The 26,215-nt window shown below is 45.8% G+C and overlaps 1 protein-coding gene across 2 annotated transcripts in view; it reads right to left on the bottom strand.

Annotated features, from left to right (window-relative positions):
* LOC138285629 (MOB-like protein phocein) overlaps nucleotides 1-26,215 on the bottom strand; it is a 464,238-nt gene that overhangs the window by 90,945 nt on the left and 347,078 nt on the right. The window lies entirely within an intron of this gene.

Raw genomic sequence — 26,215 nt, forward strand, 5'->3', positions numbered from 1 at the left:
CGCATTGTGAATTTCCTGTACAGCAGTCAGTGTATGCTAGTAAATGCTTTTCCATGCCCAATCCGGTAGAGGTAGTGCCAGGATAAGATCTCAGATGCTTTTTCTAGATCTAGCATAAGGTATGCAACATTGGGGAAACATTCTTGAACTTGATCCAGGATGTGAAAAAAGAGGCATATGTTTTGTGTAGTGTTCCTGCCTGGGACAAATCTGTTTTGGTTTATGTGTATAAGCTGTTGAACCACCTGCGAGTATCTGCTGGCTAAGATTTTACCTAAGATTATATAGTCTGCTCCTAGGATCACTATGGCCCTATAGGGGTGTAGGATCTTGATCAGGTTTTGGAATGGAAATTAGGAGCGATTGGCAAAGTATCTAGGGGAATTGTCTGGATTGGAGACCTGAGTTGAACATTTCTGTGAGCCGGGGTGCGAGAAGTGGGGCGAAATGAACATAATATTCCACAGGAAGCCCATCTAAACCCAGAGTTTTATTATGTGCTAGGTCTCAAATAGCTTGTGTGACCTCTGTGGTTGTGACCAAGGTGTCTAAAGTCATGCTTGTGGCTGAGGGTATGAGCAGAAGGGTCTTCTTGTAGGACACGACTTATGAACGCTCAATTAGCTTCGGGCTTGGATGGATCTCCGTGATGGGGCCTATAATGGTATCCGGTCGCTGATAAGCCAGGCAAGTACACGTCCAGATTGGTCCCCTTCCCTGTGCACCTTGGCTGCATGGGCTGTGATAAAGTGTCAGAGACGCTCCAGTAAGGATGCATAAGCGGTCTTCACCTCTTGATGGGCTGTGAAAAACGTATGGTAAGTCGTTCATGCCCGATCAGGCAAGTGTTCTTCTGCAATCTGCCTTTCTAGAGTCCTGCACACATAGTATTTCTTGTGTACAAGCACTTCTCACCACTACTTTAAAGGCATCCCAATCAATTATTCAAGTGGTTGCTGTCATGTGATTTTCTGCAAAGAAATTGTGAATATGTTGTTCTTGGGATGCTCAGAAGACTTGTTCTTCCAGGCAGTCGCGGGGGAAGCACAATTCTGATGTCTGGGTCAAGGTGGCAACCATCTCAGGCCTAATATATGAGCACTGTGGTTGGAGACCACATGTCCAAGATAATCTGAATGTCTCATTAGGGATAACATAGAAGTAGAGCAGTGAAATGATCTGAGCGAGCATAGAAGTTGTGAGGGACAGAGAGGCATGAGTAAAGTCTGTCGGAGGGGTGCACAGTGAGCCAGGGGTGCACTAGGGTCCAATGGGCAGTCCAGTGTTGTAACTGGGTTGCCTGCAAACAAGGAGGGGACCACAGCAGCATAGAGTGAGATCTTTCCAAGACGGGATCCAATACACAGTTATAGTCACCACCTAGGATTCAAGGTACTTTAGTTTTGTGGATCAATGCTGTGGAGAGGATGTCCCAGAAATTCCCCTATTCTGAGTTTTTTAAAAAAATATCTTTATTAGCATTGCAGAATATACAACACAGTACACCGTAATAGCATCACATAAGCATCTTCATCTTCACACAATGAACCCCAAATCATCAGAGGCAGGTTGATATCAGAACATCAAATATCTAGATTAAAAGATACCAGGAGTATATCTGATGTTCAAGGATATAAATATATAGGAATTTCCTCACATCAAGTGGAGAGCACTGGATATATTCCTATGAGTGGAATTGCGTATCACTGCAAGTTGAACATACAAGATAAGAAACAAGAACAAACCAAGAAAACATCCTTAAACCGCATTATGAACATTTCCTCAAACCCCCCTTACCCCTCCCGATAGCTTCCAGTTCTCTCAATATGCAGTGGTAAATATTCAGCTGTTCGTTATATGTTCCCTACCGCCAAGCATGTAGATGTCTGAGATCCCCTGCTCTGCGTTGGGAGCATAGACACTACCAATGAGTACTGGATGACCATCTAGCACATATCTGCCCTACCTGTCCACAGTTACATTGGTTTCTTGAAAGGGGACTGTGGGTTTCACACATTGATGAGGGAGCCCCGGCCATATGCAGAGTAAGTGGTAGCATGAATAATTCCCTGCCACCACTTACGGAGCCTAATCAATTCTAGTTTGGGAATGTTAGTGTTTAATGCAGGAGTATACTGCATAATGTTTTCTGTCCGTATGCATCCTGCGCACATTGAGGATAAGGAATACAATGTCTGTTGTGGGAATCATGTTGGTGGTGACCAGGGTGGCAGGGAAGGCCCTGGAGTAGGAGAAGAGACAAGCAGGAGCATGTTTCTGGGCTGAACCCCTCCCTACCCCCTCCCCCCCCATGTCCACCTACCAACTCCCGGGGGGTAGCAAACTAGATTGTATTGGTGATGGGGTCGCAGGGGCACAAGAAGTGTGTCAAATGCCGAGGGTGGCGAAATTGGTGAAAACCCTGGCAGGGCTACTTGTGGTGCAATGTATAATTTGCCGGAAGTGTAGTACAAGGGTAAGTGAGTTAAGGGAAAGAAAATATCAAGAAATAAAATGTACATCAGGTCAAGCAATAGACCAAGTTTAGAAGAAACAATGAGTAATCAGACTAGGCCATCCACAATCTGTGGGGTCACCAATGGAAGTGGTTGGGAGTCCTGGTTAGCGTCCTCCGAGGCACTAGAGTTGTCTTCAGAAGTGAAGATGTGGAGGTCGTTTCATCATCTGTGGACACTGCGCTCATACCCAGATTCAATGCCACTTGTAGTGCTTTTTTTGCGTTCTGAAATGATGTGCTCAAGATCAAGGGAAGCAGAAAGGGACAGACGAAATTCAGAGGACAGTTGTGACCTGCCTCCCTCAGTGCCATCTTGGGCATGATGTGTTCGGGAAGGATTTGGGATATTGTGGTGGAGGGTCTCCAGTGTGCTGGTCTGCTCAGTCCCAGGCATCCTTAAGGTCTTTAAAAAATTGGGGGTTCCACTGAAGATGATCTTCAGTCGGGCTGGAAGCAACAGGGAATTACTGGACCCCCAGTCTAACAGAGGCGTTGCTTGATTTCCATAGAAGAGCTTTGGTGGTGTTGCACTGTGCACCTGTAATGAGGAAACAACATGATAGTTTTGTCTTCTATGTGCAGTGGGCTAGCTTGTCTGGCTGCCCGCAGCATGGCGTTCTGGTCTTTGAAGTGCATAATTTGGCTAACATAAAACGTAGGGAGGGACTGCGTGCCAGGTTGGGACTCTGTGGGCCTCTCCAGGGTGTAAAAGGGTGTGAGGGTGGACACTGGAGTTAACGATTTAAACAAGCTTTTAAGCTATGAAAACGGACTCTTGTCCTTCAATGCCTTCCAGAAGACCCAAACTGCAATTACTGGTTCTGCGGGACCACCTCCCAAAGGTGTCCTCTGCCTGCTCCTCCAGGTGCCGAAACCTTGCCTGCAAGTCTTGACTTGCCCCTTGATTACTGGATACCGTTGGTTGGATGGCAGCTTGAGTCTTCTCGCCTTCAGAAACTGTTGACAAATTTGGGGTGATCATCACGCAAAAAAATTTGTTTACTGGTCAACGTGCCGAATCTGGATTCCATTGTTGCCATGGAGTATTCAATAGCTGCTAATACTTGATAAAAGTTTCTCTGACATGGATGGGGGCGGAGAGGCTCCTGGCATGAGAATCTAGAATAGCTAATGGAGGAAGGTTTGAGGCTAAAGGTGGCACTGGTGTTGTGGAGCATAGACATCCCATCATGAGGAGGGTCAACAGGGTGGGGTGGGGTGGTGGGGGTGGGCGGGTTGGGAGGGAGCAACATATAAAAATGCTACTGACTTTCTGGGAAGCATCTATAAGTATCCTGGTGCTACGAATGCAGTGAGAGAGTTGGTCCCAATGCAGTCCACCTGGTGGGGGGTCCGAAGAGTCCACGCCCCCATGCGCGTGCAGTCTGTGTTGTTGTACAAAGAAGAACTAAGTGGGCTCCTAGAATGTGTGGGGGGGTGGGAGGGCTGAAGGGGGTTGCCTTTAGGAAGGGGGTCAAGGTGAGGCCCAACGGTGGCATGTGGGCCTTGAGACTATAACCTACTCAAGGCCTGCCAGTACGAGAAGTCCATGGAGTGTAATAGAGTGGAAAGTTCCACAGTATCGTAGGCCAGCGTTTGATCTCGGGGGTCTCCCCACCTTCCCTGCTGCTGTTAAAAACTTTCGGTAGCAGGGCAGTGAACTTCGAATGCTGAGGAACAGCACCAGTAAGACAGAGCTAGGGGCCACAAGACAGGGAGGGAGGGGGGAAGGGGGAGATGCTGGGGTCCGGGGATAGGTCGACTCAGTGATCCAGCTCAATGTCCCCACAAGGAGTAGCAGGCGTAGTTCAAAGGCAGAAGTCAGTGGGCTACTTTGAGCTCATAACCAGCCTGGGTGATTTCACATCACAACAGGGGCCAGCAATAGTGTCTCCTCTGAATTTTAGGGACCATTTTGGGGTAGAGGAAATCCCCAGCTGGAAACACAGGAAAAACAGAAGTCTAGAGAAGGGTGGAGAACATGCAACACCCAGCGACACAGCAAGCATAATGATCCCCTGACTGAGGCTGCTCAGGGCAGAAACAGCTCCCTATACCCTGCTAAGAGAGTGGTTTACACTGGAGGACTTGAGGATTCACTGACATCTACTGGGACACAACCTGCGAAACAAGTGCCAATATGCCGATACAGTAGAAGGACCACTCGAATTACATTAGGCAAGAGCCCAAAAAATGGGATCTAATGAGGGCAAAAATAAGAGCAATGGCAGTCCAACAGAAGATGAAGTTCTATGCCACTTTGTACTCCTCCACTGCTTCTTCTAGAGAGGAAGAGTATACAATTTCGATGTGCTACAATTATTATGGTTGGAAGACGGCCACAGACAATTCCTGGACTCCCCCTTTACTGAAGAAAATATAATCAAGGTTATCTGCTTTGAGCAGCTTTCAGGTATAAAAAATTAACTGGGCAAAATCTGTAATGTTGCCACTGATGAATGTCACTGTGCTGCATGCCTCGGAGTTTCCAATATGCTGGGCAACAGACCTGTACGAATCTTGAGGATCTGGATATGCAGAGGGCTGGACGAACTGTGGGCGGCCAATTATGGATGGGTGATAGCATGGTTGGAGAATAAAGTGGACTGCTGGAGATCTCTGCCACTATAGGTCACTGGCCAGATCGCCATCGCTAAGATGGTTGTTCACCCAAAATGTCGGTACTTATTTATTAATCTCATGATACCGCTCACCTGGTGCTTCAGGAGGAGATTACACTCACTATTTATCTCTCGCATGTGGGCAGGCAAACAACCACGAGTATCTTGGTAATTACTCACGCTGCCCTTCGAGCAGGGTGGGCTTCCAGCACCGGACATGGTCCTGTACTATAGCTGAGCCCAGGCGCAATTTGCGCTCTTCTGGATACACCCAATACAGTTCTTACCTCACACTGCCCGAAGCATGACCCGATACAGCCCTGTTGACTGTTGAGCCCTCTACTTGCCTCTGCAGAGGCCGGACTTGACTAGATACTGTTGCATGTACTGTACTGGCATGGAATGGCATGGCATGGCATGGCACGACCTCCATCACAGAACGGGTGCGGCTACTTTTAATGCGCCTTCTATGCCACTTCAATATCACCCCATGCTCCCCATAACAAGCAGTGTTGGCACTCATACAAGGCTACACGGAATGCAGCTGACCACTATGGGAGCCCTCTATCTGGATGGTCAATTTATTACTCCCAACCAGGCGCTACAGGGAACTTTCAACACCCTGCTCTGTAGATTCACTTACCTCCAGCTAGGGGCTGTGCTTTGAGCTCAGAATGATAGCTTACCAGCAGTGCTGCCAGTACTTCAGGCTCTGGAAACACTTTATACCTCATCGACACCACGTCAGCTGGTCACCAGACTATACATGGTTACAGAGATCACAGATGTGGAGGGAACGAAACCTAGGTGGGCCTTTACCGGATGCTAGTTGGAACTACCAGCTGCACCTGATTTAATTTCAAGTTTTTACATCAGGTTTATTACACTCCGGCCCAACTGCACTGTATGGGGATCCATCCTGACTCCTGTTGTCAGCGATGCTCTCCTGCGAATGCTGACTTTTTGCATTCCGAGTAGGAATGTCCTGAAGTACATAGCTTCTGGCGGAAGGTCTTTGAAGTGGTGGATGTTGTCAAGGGTGCTGCAATTCCGCAACCTCCTTTGGTCGCCTTCTTGGGGTTTGTGAAGAATGTCCTGAGTGGGGTTAGAAAACCAGTGGGTATGATGCTCCTAACTGGGCAAGTGCAGAATAGTCATGCAATGGGGCCATAGGGGATCTCCATGCAGATCTGACTAGCTGAAAGATACTGCATGCTGCCAGGAACAGCTGCGATGGTAATGGGATATGATGCCACTGGAGTTGCAAACCCAAATATCTGCGCCCCCCCCCCCCACTCAGCTTCTTATGGACGCATGAGAATGATACATTGGAACAGGTTGCAGTGCACACAACACATTCTCCTACAGATGTGAACGACGCTGCTGCACCTACATAAGTGCGACAAGGATAGACTAACACTGCATTTGTTTAATGCGTTTGTAAACATGGGTGCACTCTTCTTCCTTGCCCTTCTCCTCTCATTCTTCCCCTCTTGACATATTGTAGCTATATCCTGTTTCAGTCATCTGAGCTCGACTACTGGTGACAAGGAACAATATGATCCATTTCTATGTTGTTCTACAATCTGATGTTCTCTTGATGTGTTCATAACTGCAAGTGCATTGGTGGTTTTACGGAGATTTACTTTTGTTCTGTACTTTGTATGTTTTGTTTGCTGAAAACTCATTAAACATATTTTAAAAGTACCAGAGACATTTGGTCCAGATCAGAAGCATTTAAAGAGGACATGTTGTTGAAATCTAGTAGTGTCTCTCCGGAGAATGCCCTCTAATCCAGCCAAGAGAACACATTTGCAACTCACACTAACACGCTCATTTATAGAAGAACTCTTCAGGGGCTGCTGGACTATTTCTCAGCATTGCAGGAAGTTTAAATGGCCTTTTAGACCCTCAAGTAAGACACAAAAAGAGACTGGTGGTAGATCCATGATACTGGGGGAAACCTGAGATGCCAGGGAAGAGGGTATGAAGGGGCTGCAGCAAGAGGTTCTCACGTTGAGGGACCAAACTGAGGCTCTGCATGCATATCTGTAAGAAAACGAGAACTGATGTAGTAGACAGAACATCCAAATCAAAAGGGTACAGAGTTCTGCTGAAAGATATGACAGAAGATTTTGTTAAGAGAATTTTTTTAAACATGTACACCTGAGCCTGGAAGAAGATGACCACACACACGTTTGTTAAGGATCCACAAGAGCAAACAAGACTCCTGATACTCTATCAAGCAGCCACCATTTTTTGCAGTTGCCATAAACTTAGAACAGATCATGTTTGAGAGACAAACTGATGTTATACATAGACCTCCCAGCCATCCCGTTGCAAAACCTTTGCATTTTGAAAAGTCACAGAATTCTTAACCAGCAATGAAATAAAGTGCAGATGGTTATCCTCACATGGGAAGGAACTCTTAATCAATTGAAATTCCTATGAAGACATGCCAGATCGTCGACTCAAAAACCAGCGTGGGCTGATACCTTCATTGGCAGAAGCATCAACAGATCCCAACACTAAATCACGAAGAGAAAGCAGCTGGAGAAAAGCACAAAGATTAAGAAATCACCAGCATTTGTAATGGTGGTAAAGAAACAAACACTCCTCAATCAACTCAAAGACTCTAATGAAAAGCTGATCACTGAAACAATGGGAATGCAAAGTGACATTACTAAAGCCAACTAACGACAACGGAGGTTATGATGCGAACCTGGGTTTTCAAGGGGAAAGTAATAGTGGCCGACCCAGGACTGGGATCAAGGGATCATTTTACTGGTTTTAGTTTTTTAGTAAAGGAATGAGTTCTAGGGGAGGGAGGGGGGCACTCTTTAGTGCTTGAAGGTTGGGAAACAAGACCTTGGTACTCCTAAGCAACATCGATCAAGGAGATTAAAAATTCACATTTGAACGTTAGGAGGCTTGACACACCACTGAAAAGACTGGGGCCTTCTGTCCTTGAGGGATTCCAGGTGTAGGATATACCTCATATTGTGGTCAAGATGGTTCCTGCAACAGTATTTTTCACCCGACCCCAAGAAAAAGACTAGGATAGCCAAACTTTCGCCAAGATTGTTCCGCGGAGGAGTGAAAGAAATAGGGGCCTATGCCAATTGCAGAGCATTAAAAATAGCACTCAGTGAATATATCTTCAAAGTTGCTTCTCTGTAGGAACAAAATACGGGACAAGAAAAATTCGTCAAATCAGCTATTCAGCAGATTATGAACACTCCAGATAGAGATGTCATAAATAGAGGGACTCTAAAAATAGTTATGTGCAACGAGAAAGACAGTTCAGCCCTAGGGTGGAGCAGTTAGGGGCAATGTCTTCAAAGGGCAGAGACTGGCTGGGGGAACTAGGCTTAGTGGTCATGTGGTGCACACAACATCCTGCTAAGGATTGTACACAGTACTCCCTCTGCACAAAACCTATGCTAGGATGGATACCTTTTCTGGGCTCTCTCTGAGAAATGGGTCAGACAACAAGATCAAAAATAGGGGTACAGGCACTATCAGACCATGCTCCAATATGCGTTGTTTTGCAAATACAGAGAGAACCGAAGACTCCAATAACTGGCAGCTTAAAGACAACCTTCTCTAAAGCGAACAGCAAAGGGAGGAAATCAAGGCCACTATTACACATTATCTCACTGACAATGATAAGGAAGGAATAGCCCCACGTATACTCTGGGAGGCACTACAAGCATCAATAAGAGGCAAATTCATTTCCTTAGCAGCATAAAAACAACAGTCAGGGCGGGTAAGCTCCAGAAATTGGCGGATCAAGTGAGAGGGTTAGAAGGGACACATAGGAGAACTGGTCCATAAAAGATACAACACACCTTGGAGGCAGCCAGACAGATGCTGAGAGCAGAATATGCTATGGTCAGGCTGATGCAGAATTATAAGCAGAATTCTTCAATCTTTGTAGGGCAAAGCCCCCTTGCATAAAATATTTGTGTTAGGCCCTCCTCAAGTTTAGTTGGACGAGGAGCATTGATGCTGATGCAATGACGAAAGTACTTTAATACACAGACTCACTGAATATTTTACTGGGGAACCAGAGATACTGGACTGAGCCCTTCACCACACCTCTTTTCAATTAACCCTGGCATTCATATTTATGGCAATTATTGCCCCTTTTCCACTCACGAGCCCCTCTCCATTCGCTGCCCCATTATGAACCACAACACAACTGTCTTGTCACTGCCTGTGTCACTACACAAATATCTCACACTGCTCAGCTCCAATCATGGTTACTTTCTCAGAAGTCAGTGTCCACCTTTTCTGTCACCGCACACCTCTACTAACACTGGCACTGTCACATGTCCACCTCTTTCCTGTCACTTCCCCTTCACACAGAAAAGTATTAATTTCTCCTGACAGTTAATAAACAGCATCTCATTTTCCACCTCTCTAGTCACTGTCCCACTTACTGAACAATGGGCACTTCTCCCTTAAGTGTCCAACTCTCCTGTCAGTGTCACTTTCCTGTCACCGCCCACCCAGATAGTCACACACTTCCTCCATCATTGCCCATTTCTCTAGCCAATGTCTGTCTCTTCTACTAATGAGCTACTGGCCCCAGCTTCTCAGATCTATGCTCATCTGTCCTCACACCCTCCATATTCCCAGTCTTTTCCCCATAATTTCACTTTCTCTCGACTATCAGTCACTAAGTCAATCCTACCTCTTACCTGTCTCCAGTTGCTGCCCACGTCACTGTCTTCCTAACTACCTTTGCCCACTTTTACTGCTACCCACCACTCCTGTCTCTTCCTTTTGCACTATCCTAAACACTAGCCAACAACTCGTGCTGCTGAAATATTGGGAGAGTTGTGCTAAGAAGTGGTTTGGCATGTGTTTAACTCCTCCTTAACACTCAACAAATCAAGAAAACCAAGTGCACCCTCAGGATTCTCAGTTTTAAACCAAATACATTCACTGAACCATTATGCTGAGCTATCCTTCTGCATCTTATCTGTGACCCACCTCTCCTCAACCCTGCATTTGGCTCGGCATTCTCCAACCCGCAGGAGAGATGTTCCCCAATAAAAAGCACAACTGCCCTTAAAAAAAGAGGTCTGAAACAAGGTTAACCCATACAATGACTATGATAAACATATCACTGTCATTGTGTGTGATAAGCACGGTTTTCGGTCTAGAGGCATTAGTGCTTGGTCGCAATCCAGATTATTAACACACAAAAAAAAAAAAAAAAACACAGCAGGCTCATATTCAATTGTTCTGGGACCCATGTGGCCTGCCCTCTGGGAAAAGTTCCCCCTTTCTTTTAGGACCACACATTGCATCCTGAGAGGCACGCCACACAGACACTGATTATAAAGGAGGGAACAAAGCAGGGCGGATCCTATCTCATACGTTACGGGATTATAAGGAAGAACCATGTCCCTTCCATTAGGACGACTGTAGGTGCACTAGACAATAAGTACACTGGTATTAAATGTGCTTTTAATCACTTCTATAGAACTTTGTCATGGATCTCGCCCTCCTGATACAGAGACATAGAATCCATTATAGACACTGCTCTACATCCAAAAAGAAACACTGTGGAAATCCAAGGCAGTAGTGAAAACAATTTTAATTGAGGAAGTAATAACCAGAATCTCAAGGCTCAAATTACAAAAACTCCCAGACCCAACAGTCATACATGATCCACAAAACATATTGCCACGTAGTAGCATCCATACTTACACACTTGTTTAACACTGTGGGCAAGACCGGACGTTGATGCACAAGAAGCATCTATCACGATCTTACCTAAACTAGGTAGAGATCCACAACTATGTGCATCCTCCAAGCCTGTATCACTGCTTAATGTGGATGCTAAGCTGATTACCGAGATACTGACTGGTAAGCTGGGCACCCAAATGCAGAACTTGGTTGACCTGGATCAGGTTAGGCTCTTTTGGGGCTGTAGTTGCTTAGATAATATAAAACACATCCTAAATATTATAGATAATGTTGAGCTGGCAGGCCAAAGAGGCCTCTTAGCTTGCAATGGTCCTCGAAAAAAAAAAAAAGAAAAAAAAAGAAATGGTTGATCGAGTACATTGGCCATTTCTAATGCAAACGCTGAAACTCATAGGATTGGACTCCATGTCTATTTCCTGGGTTTTTAGTAGTTACAAGAATCCTCAAACCAGAATCAGAATTAACGGTACTTTGCCCACTGGGGGAACAGGCAAGGCTGCGTCCTATTCGCTTTATATTTGGAACCTGCAGCCGTATTTATTTACACAAAATGTTTATAAATGAGAGTGTGACAACTGGCAGTATGGAACATATGCTTTGCATGCATTCAAATGATATGCTGCTGACATTAGTAACCCCGGGCACTCCATATCAGCTGCTATGGAAACACTGCAGCTTTTTAGGATCGACGTTCGGCGTCAAAATGAGAATATAAAAGTCACGACTGCCAAGTACGCCCCTCCTATTAATGGCATAAAAACATCTAACAACTGCTGATTCAGTGGGCAAAGGATAGTATTTCATACTTGGGGATAAAGTTAATCCCCTCTTTGCTTAAGACGGTTTGAGACAATTATGCTTAACTGACAAGACAAATGAAATTCGATTTTCAGACTTGGCATGGGGATGGGCTTGACACGTCTAAGTCAAATAGTGGTGGTGAAGATAGCTGCACAGCTGCGGTTCTTGTTTTTTGGTGCAAACTGTGAAGTAACCCACGAGTAGGCTCTTAACTTTGAATCTCGTTATGCTGTGATAATGTCTGTTTAATTAATTCATGAATCTGATAGTATTATTTTGAAAAATAATTAATTTAGAATAAAACAAACTTTTAATTCATTGACTTACTATTTCTGAGGCTTTCTAATTCGATTTGCCACTTTCTGTTTACACTGTGTCTGAGCACCGGAGCCCGTGTTTAGTTGGCTACCGGGTGCTCAGTTTTTCTTTGCTCCTCTTCCTGTTTGAGACATTTTGATACCGCCATCTTGTTGGGTTGACGGCATAGTCTTTTTCTTTCCATGCCGGCTCAGGCTGCCTGTCGTCAATATTTAAGGACTGAGGGGCGCTGGCTGCGCAGCGGGCGCGCCGCTGGCGCGCCAAAGGCAAGCCCATCTGCGCCCGTCCGCGCCCTGGGCTCGGAGATGCTGCCCTTTTTCCTCCAACGAGGTTAGTCTACTCCTCTTTACAACTATTGGCATGCAGACCCACTGATCCCTGTGTCTCTCATGTAACTGACTTACACTTCCCTTCTTTCCTTTCCTGCCTTTGCTGTGGGTGGACCGCCTTGCCCTCTACGTCCTCAAAAATTCCTTTCCCCCTCCCTACAAGAATGATGCTGCTTAACTGTCGTTCCCTCCCCGCTCATTCTCCACATATCCATAATCTCCTTGAAGACCTCCTGCCTGATGCACGGTTTCTTACTGAAACCTGGCTTGATGAGGATTCTACCGCACATATCTGTAATTCTCTGCCCTCTACTTATTCCATGATCCATTTAGACAGGCCCATTACCAGAGGCGGTGGAATAGCGATTATTCACAAAACTACTATTAAATGCACTACTTTACCGCTGGACATTCATGATTGTGAGAGCTTAATGTTCTCACTATGTTTGTCCCCTACTTTCACTTTTTCAGGAATCCTGCTCTATCGTCCTCCTGTACCTGTGCTACGTTTTCTGGATTCTCTACCGGAGGTTGCAGCCAGTCACATCTGCTACCTCTCTAATCTAACTATTTTAGGAGAGTTTAATATTCATTTTGATAACTCTGAATGCCCTTCGGCTAAACTATTGGCATCCTCTCTCGCATCACTCCAATTAACCCAGTATGGATCTGGTCCCACCCATCATAAGGGTCACGCGCTAGATCTTATATTCAGCAATATTGCCAACTTGCTGACGGCCTCCCCCCTGCCACTTCTTTGGACCGATCACTTCCTTCTCTCGTTCACTTTCCCGTATGACGCCATCCAAGGGCATCTCCCTAGCACTACTACATCTGGACGCTCCTGGTCAAAACTGGACCTGGTAAAATGGCGCAAAGCTCTTCTGGCCCCTGATAAAACCTATCATCCTTCTGCCCTAGAAACTGCAGATTCCTTCAATAAATGGATTTCATCCTCCTTGGATGCTGTTCTACCCATCAGAACCAGAGTATCTCTCTCAACCCACAAATCCAAACCCTGGTTCTCCTCTCACCTGCTTGAACTTAAAAAGAACTGTAAAAGACTTGAGAGACTGTGGCGTAAAAACTACAGTCTATCCAGCAGCGAGATTTACAAGCAATCCATCAGAATTTATCACCACAATATTAAAATTGCCCAGTCCACCTTCTATGGTGAAAAAATAGAATGCTCTTCATGTCCTCAGAAATAACTTTTTCAGATTTTTAAAGATCTTACTTCCCCTCCCATCTCTACCCCGATGACGGAGGCTTCCGTTTCCCACAGTGATCGACTGGCATCTTTTTTTCAGGACAAGGTTATCAGTATATACTCTGGGTTCCCCGCCTATATGAATCATCCCCCTACTGCTAATCTTACTGACTTCCTTCCTGCAAGAGTCTCTTTAACCTCCTTCTCCCCTCTCACTGAGGAGATGACCATTAATTTTTTTGTTTAAAATTAAATCCGCCTCTCCTTTAGACCCCGCCCCTCCCTCTGCTCTCTCGCAGGTAGCAGACTTCATTGCTCCCCCACTCACTAAAATTCTTAACAACTCGCTCTCCTCAGGCTCCTTTCCTCTGTTATTTAAACATGCAATTGTTAAACCCCTTCTGAAGAAACCCAAACTTGACCCCACCCTATTAGAAAACTTCAGACCTATTGCCCTCCTCCCTATTTCCGCTAAAATCCTTGAGAAACATGTTAACACTGAACTTACCTGCTATCTTGAAAGCAATGACCTTCTTCATCCCACCCAAATGGGCTTTAGAGCCTTGCGCAGCACTGAGTCAGCCCTTCTCACAGTAACCGAGTCAGCCCGCCAGCTCTTAGACCTAGGGTCTCACGTAGCCATCATTCTGCTTGACCTCAGCGCAGCATTCGACACTGTCGACCATGATCTTCTCTGTTGGAGACTATCGGACATAGGAGTAGGAGGCTCTGCCCTTTCTTGGTTTTCTTCCTTCCTCAAAGACAGATCCTTCCAAGTTTTGGACCGTACCTTTTTTTCTGGTCTTTTCCCTTTGGCATGTGGAGTCCCCCAGGGCTCGTCCCTCAGCCCTACTCTCTTTAATGTTTACTTGTCTCCTTCAGCAAGAGTAATTGCCCCTCACAATCTGTCTCTGGTAACTTATGCAGATGACACCCAGCTAGTGGTGTCTCTCTCCAGTTCTGGAGACTCGCCAGTGACTAATCTCTCTCGCTGCATGAGTGACATTGCCAATTGGATGACCGAGTCCAAACTCAAATTTAACGATGGAAAATCGGAAGTCCTGGTCCTTGGTAACGGTCCCCCCGCTCATCCTCTTCCCTCTCTTTCAGATGCCTTCAGGTCTCTTCCTCTCCCCAAACCCCAGGTTAAAACTCTAGGTGTGATCCTTGACCCCCGGCTTACCATGGATTCCCAAGCGAGTAAAATCTCCTCCACCTGTTTTGGTCTCTTGCGCATGTTTAGAAAGATCCTCACCCTTCTCCCTCCTACAGCCAGAAGAATTCTCATTCAAGCCTCAATTCTTTCTCGTTTAGACTACGGAAACTCTCTGTTCCTTAGTTCCCCTCTTTATGTTATAAAGAGGCTGCAGAGAGTACAAAATGCAGCTGCCAGGCTTCTTACTCACTCCTCAAAATACGCATCCGCTAAACTGGCTATCTCCACCCTCCACTGGCTCCCCATCAAAGAAAGGATTCAGTTTAAATCTCTCTGTATTGTCCACAGGGCCCTACATGGTAAAGGTCCCAGCTCTTTGAGGAAACGTATTTTCCTGCACACTCCTTCTAGGAGCCTCCGCTCCTCCTCTCTTAGGTATGCACACATTTGTCGCTTTAAGAGAGCCTGGGGTAATAACTCCTTTTCCAGCAAGGCCTCCCACCTTTGGAACAACCTTCCTACAGAGCTCCGTTTTGAATCCTCCGAGCGCCTTTTTAGGAAAAAGCTTAAAACTTTTTTATTTTGTAAATAATATCGACTCCCACTCGTGTTTCGTTGCTTTTAGCGCTGGGATGCCTTCGGGTCGCCACGCGCTCTATAAATTCTATAAACTAAACTTTAACGTTCTAAGGACACGCTGCTATACAACAAATGATTAACAACTTTATATGGGCCAGAAAGCGACCAGGAATAACAGCAAAACAAATGCATTGCCTGGTTGAGGCAAGGGGCCTGGGAATTTCAAATCTTATAAATTACTACCATGCAGCCCAAATAAGGTACATGGTGGAGTCACAGCGAGACGGGGAAGCACTGCTGCTTCATAAATCAGACCACGGCTGGTACACATGCTTGGAAAACAATCTGCCTGATTAAGAAATATAGAGCCTGTGACGAGAGTAGCATCATGGGCTATGGTAGTAGTCAAGTCATGACTGATTACTATTCCACTGCATGGGATGTCTGGAAATCGATGACCCCTACTTCACCCTTGCACTTAAAAAGAAAGAATTCATGGAATGGCAAAATGTGGATTGCAAGAGCACTGGTAAGTTATTTGGGCGGAATGGAATACAGTCTTTTGAATAGGTTAAAGTTGTGATACAATCTATATATTGCCAGGTACAACACTGGGTAACTCATCCTACACTTAAGAATGCAGCCAGGAGGCCACTACTACCATATGAGAAACAATTAATTACCAGAACAGGGGATAAGCACATACTTTCAGAAATGTAGAAGCATTTATTACATAGCCAAGCTACTGAAAACTTTCAGGGACAGAAGAGATGGGAAAGAGAGATACAAGGCCTCTAGATACTAAGGAGACGAGCTCTATCTTTCAGAGGTCAGATATTTCCACGTCCGGTCTGGCAATTAGGGAAACCAGGATCAAATTAAGAGCCTTTTGGTATTATACGTTGGAAAGAAGTAATGCCTGAAACAAACCTAGATCTAAAGGAAGCTGGAGAGATTGCGGAGGGACTGGTACACCCTTGCATCTGTTGTTGCAATGCCTCAAATGTACTCGTTACTGGGAAGAAGTGTTGAATGACACTGATGCCATCATTCCCTGCCGGACCCTTAGACTCCCAGCATACATAATTCTTGTGGTGGATGATAAAATTAAATACCCATTCAGATCACCCAGGGGAAAACTCATCACAATCCTCCTTTGCATGATTAAACAGGCAGCATTAGCAACCTAGGAAGCGCATAGAGCTCCAGAACACATATCTGGGAAACAATAGGCATAAAGAAAATCTTCATGACTTTGGAACTGGGGGGTTGGAATCAAAAAGCAATGGGAGCCCTGCCTAGAGCATATATCCACTGAAAAATTACCTGTTCCAAATATCTTAAAGTGTTGAGACTTTACCCAGAAAGAGGTATTAACGCCATCAATCACCTCGAAAAAAAGAACAGATAGAACCAAGGGATCCCCATAGATCCAGAACCACGGGGTTTTTAATAACAGTATCTCTGAGGGTCTTGGATCGAAATTTAGGATTGTTACTGGAGGCTGGCAGAGTGACTTGGGAGTGGAGTTATTGTCTCTTTTTTAGTTATGGGATTTATAGCACCACTGCCCTCTCGGCCCTGGGATGCAGGGAGGTATATAGGTATTTATTTTTCTAAATGTTTAAAAAAAGAACTGTTCTATAAACTGTGATGACAAAAACAAGTTTGTTCCCATTTGCTTAGGTTGATGCCTCTCGTATTCATCTGCTAGTATTTCAGTGGCTGAGTTGGCCCAGTTAAATATAATTTTACCTAGTTATCTTAATTACAGTCCAGAAAGATAAGAGTTTGTTTTACTTGGTTTATGGTTTCATTTTCTCCAGACTGCTCTAACCCAGATATTTTGCTGGCTCTGCCCTCATCCCATAAAGTCCCCAGATGTGGTTGTATATCCTGCAAAAGATGCATATTCGAGATTATATTTAGAGAACTATAGAGCTAACACAGCTGGATACAACACCTTTCACTGAGGCTGAACTTGTGTACATTGAACTTTAAACCAAAATAGGCTTCCAAAGGAAAACATATTTAGAAAATCCAATTTACAAGACTAACATGACAGTATTAACAGGGATTTCCCAGAGAAATAACAATTTTCTCCAAATAGTGAATATTTATTACATACATAAATACTTAAAGCTTTAAAATAAAAAAAACACATGCGAGAATGAAACCAACAGAGATGTAACATCAAACTTACACAAAAAAAAAAACGACACAAATACAGGGTATATTTCGCAGTCTAATCAAAATACAGCAAAGTTTTCATAAAAAAAAATAAAAAATAAAAAATGGCATCAACAAAGGGTTTGCGGTGCTAAAATCACCATCTTCCCAGCTTTCAGGAACTGGCAGACATGAATCAGAAAACCACATTGTTCAACACAATTTTGGCATTTTACTGGGACATACCCCATTTTTACTATTTGTTTTGTGCTGTTAGCCTCCTTCCAGTTAGTGGCAGAAATGGGTGTGAAGCCCATGCTGGATCCCAGAAAGCTAAACATTTCTGAAAAGTAGACAAAATTCGGAATTCACCAATGGGTCATTTGAGTAGATCCTACAAGGGTTTCCTACAGAAAATAACAGCTGAAATAAAAAAACTATTGAAATTGAGGTGAAAAAAAAAAACCAGCCATTTCTTTCCCCGTTTTACTCTGTAACTTTTTCCTGCGATATCAGATTTTTGAAACCAATCTATTGTGACATCTGCTGGACTCTTTTGGTTGCGGGGATTTATAGGGATTCTGGGTTCATCAAGAACCCTAGGTATCCAGAGCCAACAAATGAGCTGCACCTTGCAATGGGTTTTCATTCTATAACTGGTATACAGCAACTCATTTGCTGAAATACAAAGATACAAAGAGTGAAAAATAGGTATCAAGGAAACCTTTGTATTTCCAAAACTGGCACAAGATAAGGTGTTGAGAAGCAGTGGTTATTTTCACATCTGTGAATTCCGGGGTCCCCATACTAGCATGTGAATTACAGGGCATTTCTCAAATAGACGTCTTTTTAACACACGGTCTTACATTTGGAAGGAAAAATGTAGAGAAAGACAAGGGGCAAGAACACTTGTTCTTCTATCCTATGTACCCCCAAGTCTCCCGATAACAATGGTACCACACTTGCATGGGTAGGCCTAATGCCCACAACAGGAAATGCAACATGGACACATCACATTTTTACACTGAAATCCGACGTGTTTTCTGCAAAGTGCCTAGTTGGGGATTTTGGCCTATAGCTCAGCCGGCACCTAGGGAAACCTACCAAACCTGTGCATTTTTTTAAAATGTACATCTAGGAGAATCCAGGATGGGGTGACTTGTGGGGCTCTCACCACCCAGAATCCTTTGCAAACCTCAAAATTTGGCCCCCCCAAAAAATACACACTTTTTCCCCTCACATTTCGGTGACAAAGTTCTGGAATCTGAGAGGAGCCACAAATTTCCTTCCACCCAGCTCCCCAAGACCTTCTTTGCCACGCTTCACAGCGCCCTGGGTTAAACTAATTTGGGCTGGTAAGCAAACCAGCATCAGCTAGAACATATTAACACTGCCATATTATAAGGGCGGAATGGAGGTGCTAGATTTGGGACTTTATTATCTGGTAGAACAATGCCACTATGTATGACACTGGTACCATTCTGATGCGCGATACTGTATTTATATACTTAACGTGACCAAGCAAGGAATTTGCCACTCAAAATCCTGCTTCCAGTTGGCCTGCCTAGACAGTTGCACATTATATAAACTACTACAACATATTTGGCCTGGTAGACACTTAGCTGCCGGTTAGGTTATCCTACGTCTAAATCACCGACAATTCCCCTTTAGAACTGGGAGATCTGTACAAGTCTGAAACATTGGGACAGCTGAGGAATTGCAATGATCATGTCCCCCCTAGAACGGTTCTTACATTTGAGGCACCAACATGCTGCTCAGGCGTATCTCCAGAAAAGAGACAACACTTAAGGAGACTCTGACTCTCTCTCTCTCTCCTCCCCCTGACCCCGATTATACAGGCAGTGGAGTCTGCTGGGTGGGTGTCCAACTGAACAGGGCATGCTCCTCTGCATGCAGTGATGTCCAGGACCGCTCGTGGAACGGATGGTCCAGAATTATAGGCACAGAAATCAGTGCACCACAATGGACATAATACTGTACACAACTAAAACTGGTTTCAATGAATCATAAACTTGTTAATTACAAATTTTTACACCAGCACTACTCTCATTTCCCTGGAATGAAGTTTGATGCGTTGTTCCACATGTCACAATATAACAATATACAGTCTTTGCATACCTTGTTTATAATAGATCAATAAAAATTCATATTAAAAAAAGTTTGATTGAGCAAGTCATTCTGGGGCTTAAACATTTCTGCCATATGTTTCATTAGCTGGTTAACATCAGAAAAAAAGATATGTTCAAAGCCCTTGGCCACACTGTGATTTGGCTGTAGGTCTGAGTTACATCCAAAAGTTGCTTAAGTGGTACAGTCCAATCTGTGTACCTTGGTCTACCCCTGGAGATTCCTTTGAGCACTCCCCTAAAGAGGAAAGTTAAACTAGGAGGATGATCATCCTGTTTTCCAAAAGCCAAACATGGAATCATCTACAACCTAGCCTACAAAAGATTTTTTCTCATTCTACTTTTAGAAAACAATTTCACTCCCATTTATATAGGGCTCTAAGTCTGGCTGCTGTTTGCCTCAAGTTGTCACTGACTTTTTCTGATCTTAGAACCAGGACAGCATGATCAGGTAGAAGCGCATTTTATAAATAGCCAAATAATCTGGGAGAAGATTTCAATGCAGTATCAGATGTCACAGTAGATAGGTCACACTGTCTCCTGCCAGAGGCCATGCTGGCCTGTCAAGACAGAGCATTTAAACAATGGGTGGATGGGTGGGAAATGTTTGATGTGTGATGGGTAATGAAGGTATGAGAGAATAATCGTTTTATTCGCACCGGCATGCACTGCACTCAAGAGTAAACCGTTTGTTATGCCCAGCACACCTCCAACAGAGTGTCACTCATGCCACCTACATTGGAAAAAGAGTATCAGATCATAACCCCCTAGAGATCTCACTAGCATGGGGCCAGGTACCAGCTCCAATTCCCACATGGACCTTCCAACCTTGCTTGAAGACACCGTAAATCCAGGAACCCTGGCGACTGCCATTGACACATACTACACAGCCACCGCTGGCACCGCTTCCTCACCCACTGTAGAATGGGCAGCGCTCAAGGTAATTATCCGGGGCACTGCCATTAATACAGTGGTAGGGACTAGGAAGATGATTCTCTGAGATCTGAAGAAAGTGGAGGACTCCCTTGGGCCCCCAAAACAGGTGTTATCGGAGAACGCAGATATGGCACCCCAGGTGTAGGAAGCTAGGGTGTAGTACCTGCTGGAATGCCTCTGGGTGGTGGATTATTGCCTGTACAGAAAGAGGGCACACGCGGAGGTTGACAGATCAGGCACTCTTGGTGGGCTTATTACATCCAGACCTCTTCCCCACACCGATCCAGAGGTTGACACCCCTGCCCTTGGCAAAGTGGTAACTCAATTAGGGATCAATACAGCATTCTGAGATAATTATACGGAGCAGTACTCCACTCACCCCCCTCCTGATCCAGGACAGGTAATGGAGGTTGATCAGGAGATACCATTTCCCAGGGTGCAGGCTGCTGATAAGGAGAACCTTTCTGCCTCTATTACGGTGAACTAAATCAAAGAGGCCATGAAAGAACTGGCACACCAATAAAACGCCGGGGTCCGACGGACTACAGTGGAGCTGTATGCCACATACTTCACTCAATTGATCCTGCAATTAGAAAAATTGTATAACACATCGCACAACACAGGCCTTTTTCCCCCATTTCCACCAAAGAGGCACTAGTGACATCCCTACAGAAATCGGGGAAACTCCCACAGGAGTTATCCTCGTACCTCCCACTGTCAATGTTAAACACAGAGTACAAAATACTTAGGAAGATTCTGGCTCGCAGGCTGCTTCCACTACTCCCACAGCTGATACATAGGAGACCAATGTCACCTCGCTGAATATTCAACTGTTGTCTAAAATAATGTATGCCATCCGGGACCATTGCCCTCATGCCAGTTGTCTCTCGCTGGACATTAGACAGGCTTTTGATTCTTTACATTGGGACTTCATGCTAGCAGCCCTGACTCGTTTCGGGATACCTCGGGCCTACATTAAGTGGGTGTAGGAAGTTGGCTCTGTATGCACTATTTCAAAGTAAGGAATAGTATGCACAGAGTCCAAGGGTTCCCCTTAGAGGTAAGATAGTGGCAAAAAGAGATAATACTAATGCTCTATTTTGTGGTAGTGTGGTCGAGCAGTAGGCTTATCAAAGGAGTAGTGTTAAGCATTTGTTGTACATACACACAGGCAATAAATGAGGGGGACACACTCAGAGACAAATCCAGCCAATAGGTTTTGTTATAGAAAAATATATTTTCTTAGTTTATTTTAAGAACCACAGGTTCAATTTCTACATGTAATATCTCATTTGAAAGGTATTGCAGGTAAGTACTTTAGGAACTTTGAATCATTACATTAGCATGTATACTTTTTACATAAAACACAATAAGCTGTTTTAAAAGTGGACACAGTGCAATTTTCACAGTTCCTGGGGGAGGTAAGTTTTTGTTAATTTTGTCAGGTAAGTAAATCACTTACAAGTCTCAGGTTTGGGTCCAAGGTAGCCCACCGTTGGGGGTTCAGAGCAACCCAAAAGTTACCACACCAGCAGCTCCGGGCCGGTCAGGTGCAGAGGTCAAAGAGGTGCCCAAAACACATAGGCTTCAATGGAGAGAAGGGGGTGCCCCGGTTCCAGTCTGCCAGCAGGTAAGTACCCGCGTCTTCGGAGGGCAGACCAGGGGGGTTTTGTAGGGCACCGGGGGGGACACAAGTCAGCACAAAAAGTACACCCTCAGCAGCGCGGGGGCGGCCGGGTGCAGTGTGCGAACACGTGTCGGGTGTTCGAAGGTTTTCAATGAGAGACCAAGGGATCTCTTCAGCGGTGCAGGCAGGCAAGGGGGGGGCTCCTCGGGGTAGCCACCACCTGGGCAAGGGAGAGGGCCTCCTGGGGGTCACTCCTGCACAGGAGTTCCGTTCCTTTAGGTGCTGGGGGCTGCGGGTGCAGGGTCTTTTCCAGCCGTCGGGAAATGGAGTTCAGGCAGTCGCGGTCAGGGGGAGCCTCGGGATTCCCTCTGCAGGCGTCGCTGTGGGGGCTCAGGGGGGACAACTTTGGTTACTCACAGTCTCGGAGTCGCCGGAGGGTCCTCCCTAAGGTGTTGGTTCTCCACCAGTCGAGTCGGGGTTGCCGGGTGCAGTGTTGCAAGTCTCACGCTTCTTGCGGGGAGTTGCAGGGGTCTTTAAATCTGCTCCTTCAAAACAAAGTTGCAGTCTTTTGGAGCAGGGCCGCTGTCCTCGGGAGTTTCTTGTCTTTCTTGAAGCAGGGCAGTCCTCTGAGGATTCAGAGGTCGCTGGTCCTTTGGAAAGCGTTGCTGGAGCAGGTTTCTTTGGAAGGCAGGAGACAGGCCGGTAAGACTGGGGCCAAGGCAGTTGGTGTCTTCTGTTCTTCCTCTGCAGGGGTTTTTCAGCTCAGCAGTCTTCTTCTTCTTGTAGTTTCAGGAATCTAAATTCTTAGGTTCAGGGGAGCCCTTAAATACTAAATTTAAGGGCGTGTTTAGGTCTGGGGGGTTAGTAGCCAATGGCTACTAGCCCTGAGGGTGGGTACACCCTCTTTGTCCCTCCTCCCAAGAGGAGGGGGTCACATCCCTAATCCTATTGGGGAATCCTCCATCTGCAAGATGGAGGATTTCTAAAAGTTAGAGTCACTTCAGCTCAGGACACCTTAGGGGCTGTCCTGACTGGCCAGTGACTCCTCCTTGTTATTCTCATTATTTCCTCCGGCCTTGCCGCCAAAAGTGGGGGCCGTGGCCGGAGGGGGCGGGCAACTCCACTAGCTGGAGTGTCCTGCGGTGCTGGAACAAAGGGGTGAGCCTTTGAGGCTCACCGCCAGGTGTTACAGCTCCTGCCTGGGGGAGGTGTTAGCATCTCCACCCAGTGCAGGCTTTGTTACTGGCCTCAGAGTGACAAAGGCACTCTCCCCATGGGGCCAGCAACATGTCTCGGTTGTGGCAGGCTGCTAGAACCAGTCAGCCTACACAGATAGTCGGTTAAGGTTTCAGGGGGCACCTCTAAGGTGCCCTCTGGGGTGTATTTCACAATAAAATGTACACTGGCATCAGTGTGCATTTATTGTGCTGAGAAGTTTGATACCAAACTTCCCAGTTTTCAGTGTAGCCATTATGGTGCTGTGGAGTCCGTGTTTGACAGACTCCCAGACCATATACTCTTATGGCTACCCTGCACTTACAATGTCTAAGGTTTGGCTTAGACACTGTAGGGGCACAGTGCTCATGCACTGGTGCCCTCACCTATGGTATAGTGCACCCTGCCTTAGGGCTGTAAGGCCTACTAGAGGGGTGACTTATCTATACTGCATAGGCAGTGTGAGGTTGGCATGGCACCCTGAGGGGAGTGCCATGTCGACTTACTCGTTTTGCTCTCACCAGCACACACAGGCGGGCAAGCAGTGTGTCTGTGCTGAGTGAGGGGTCCCCAGGGTGGCATAAGATATGCTGCAGCCCTTAGAGACCTTCCCTGGCATCAGGGCCCTTGGTACCAGGGGTACCAGTTACAAGGGACTTACCTGGATGCCAGGGTGTGCCAATTGTGGAATCAAAAGTACAGGTTAGGGAAAGAACACTGGTGCTGGGGCCTGGTTAGCAGGCCTCAGCACACTTTCAATTCAAAACATAGCATCAGCAAAGGCAAAAAGTCAGGGGGTAACCATGTCAAGGAGGCATTTCCTTACAGTGGGTCAAACTGCTCTATACTGTTCCCACAGCTCAGGCTCACACAGGTCTATACATATCCCAATCCTACCCAGTTGCCCCCCTCTTCTCTTCAAACTAGCAGTCAAATCCATAGTACATAGAATTCATCAGGAGGCGGGTCACAGGAGGATGCCCTTGGACAATGCAGTTGATACAATATCACTTTATGCAGGTGGCATGATTTTGTATTTTAAAGATATTTGGTAACCATAAGCAGAGATGGCCCAATTATTATCCACCTTCAGGAGTCTTTCGGGGCACCACATAAATGCAGACAAATCCTGCATATACTCCTTCGCCAGCATGTACACCAAGCCCACCTTGCGCTTTGGGGATTATGTGATTCAAGTGGCCCAATGCATCTTCCAGTTCCTCGGGGTCCAAATATATAGAAATGGCCCTGACATACTAGAAGGCAATCTAACGCGCCCTATTATGGTGCTCAAAAGACAGGCAGCCTTTTGCGTTACTATGCCCCTCTCAATGGCGGGACAGATAGCCCCGGCCAAAATGGGGATGCTGCATCAAGTCTTATACCATTTCCTGAATTTACCAATTGTAGTCCCCACAGGGATTTTCGGAGTCTGAATCCCATACTGATTGATCTGGTGAGGGGAAAGGTGTGCCACAGAGTCAGCTTAGCGAAACTACGACTACCAACTCATAAGGGAGGCAAGGGGCCCCTATCTTCAAGGTGTACTGTATAGCAATTGCAATGGTTGGTGTACTTGCTCGCGAGTCACAACTTGTCTCAAACAGATCATACTGCAATTCAACTAGAGAGCACCCAGCTACACCACCTGCTGTGCCCTGATGCCCCAACACTGCCTACACACGCATTGTTACTGCACACTGCCCTGACGTATTGGAAACTAGCAACAAAATATACACTGGTCCAGGTGCCTAATGCACCCAATATACCCTTATGAAGCCTCCCTATCGCCTCAGGCACCTTAACGAGGAGTAGACTTGAACCCTAGGAACGAGAAGAGATGGGGGGAAATCGATTTGCAGAGAGCTCCCTCATAACACGAGGGCTTCGTACACACACACACAACCTTCCTGACTCCCTACTTGTCACTCATGCTAATATTCTTCGATATGTGCATAAATAGTGGGCAGCTGATGGTCCTGAACCACAGTCCCAACTACTCTGTGCATTGCACACAATTGGGCATGGTGAGCACTTGACGCAGTGACTATAGAGGGGGCCTCCGGGACCACCTTACGACGACGCTTACGACCTTAATGGAGAAGTGGGAGACTAACCTGGCCAGGGAACTTTTGGACAAAGAATGGGCATGTATGCTAGAATACCCTAGCAATGTGTCTCAAAATCCCCGATTCAAATTTATCTAATTTGCCATCCTACACAAGGGGTACTTAACAACTCACAAAATCAATCAGATGTACCCCACTGTGTCCTCAATTTGTCCCCGTTGCAGAGTGGAGGGGGCAGATTTGATTCACATGCTGTGTGCCTGTCCACAACATTCAGACTAGAAGGTGGGAATAGGAAGAGCACTGGGTGAAGTCACAGGACAATCCCACTGGGATCACATGGAACACTGTATACTAGGACTGCCCATGAGACCTAGAGGATCCAAAGTAGGAGTACAATTCGAGAGACTGGATGTACTGCTAGCTAAGCACCTTCTCACAAAACGAAGTTCCCATTGACCTCAAAGCTAGAAGATTGGCAAGAGGAGGTTTATTGTTCGGGTCTAGCAGAAAGTTTGGCCCTCAGACAGGAGGAATATAAGGGGCTTCAGAAATTGCCTATGTCCACGGAATGGGATAGAGTGTTGGAGGGCTTTAAGGCACAAGATCCCGTTCCCTGAAAGACCACTGACTCACAGCACGATTGTCCACATTGGTCCGACACCGGGTCAATGTTCTACAGTCGCTTTGCCGCCACCACCGGTTTAACCAGATCCATATCTGGACTGCACCACACTTGTACACCTTCCCCTTCCTGTTTTGAGCTGCAGGTCCAAGGTGACACATAAAGGGTTGT

This window comes from Pleurodeles waltl, chromosome 3_1 (assembly GCF_031143425.1).
Source record: "Pleurodeles waltl isolate 20211129_DDA chromosome 3_1, aPleWal1.hap1.20221129, whole genome shotgun sequence".
Classification (NCBI taxonomy): Eukaryota; Metazoa; Chordata; class Amphibia; order Caudata; family Salamandridae; genus Pleurodeles; species Pleurodeles waltl.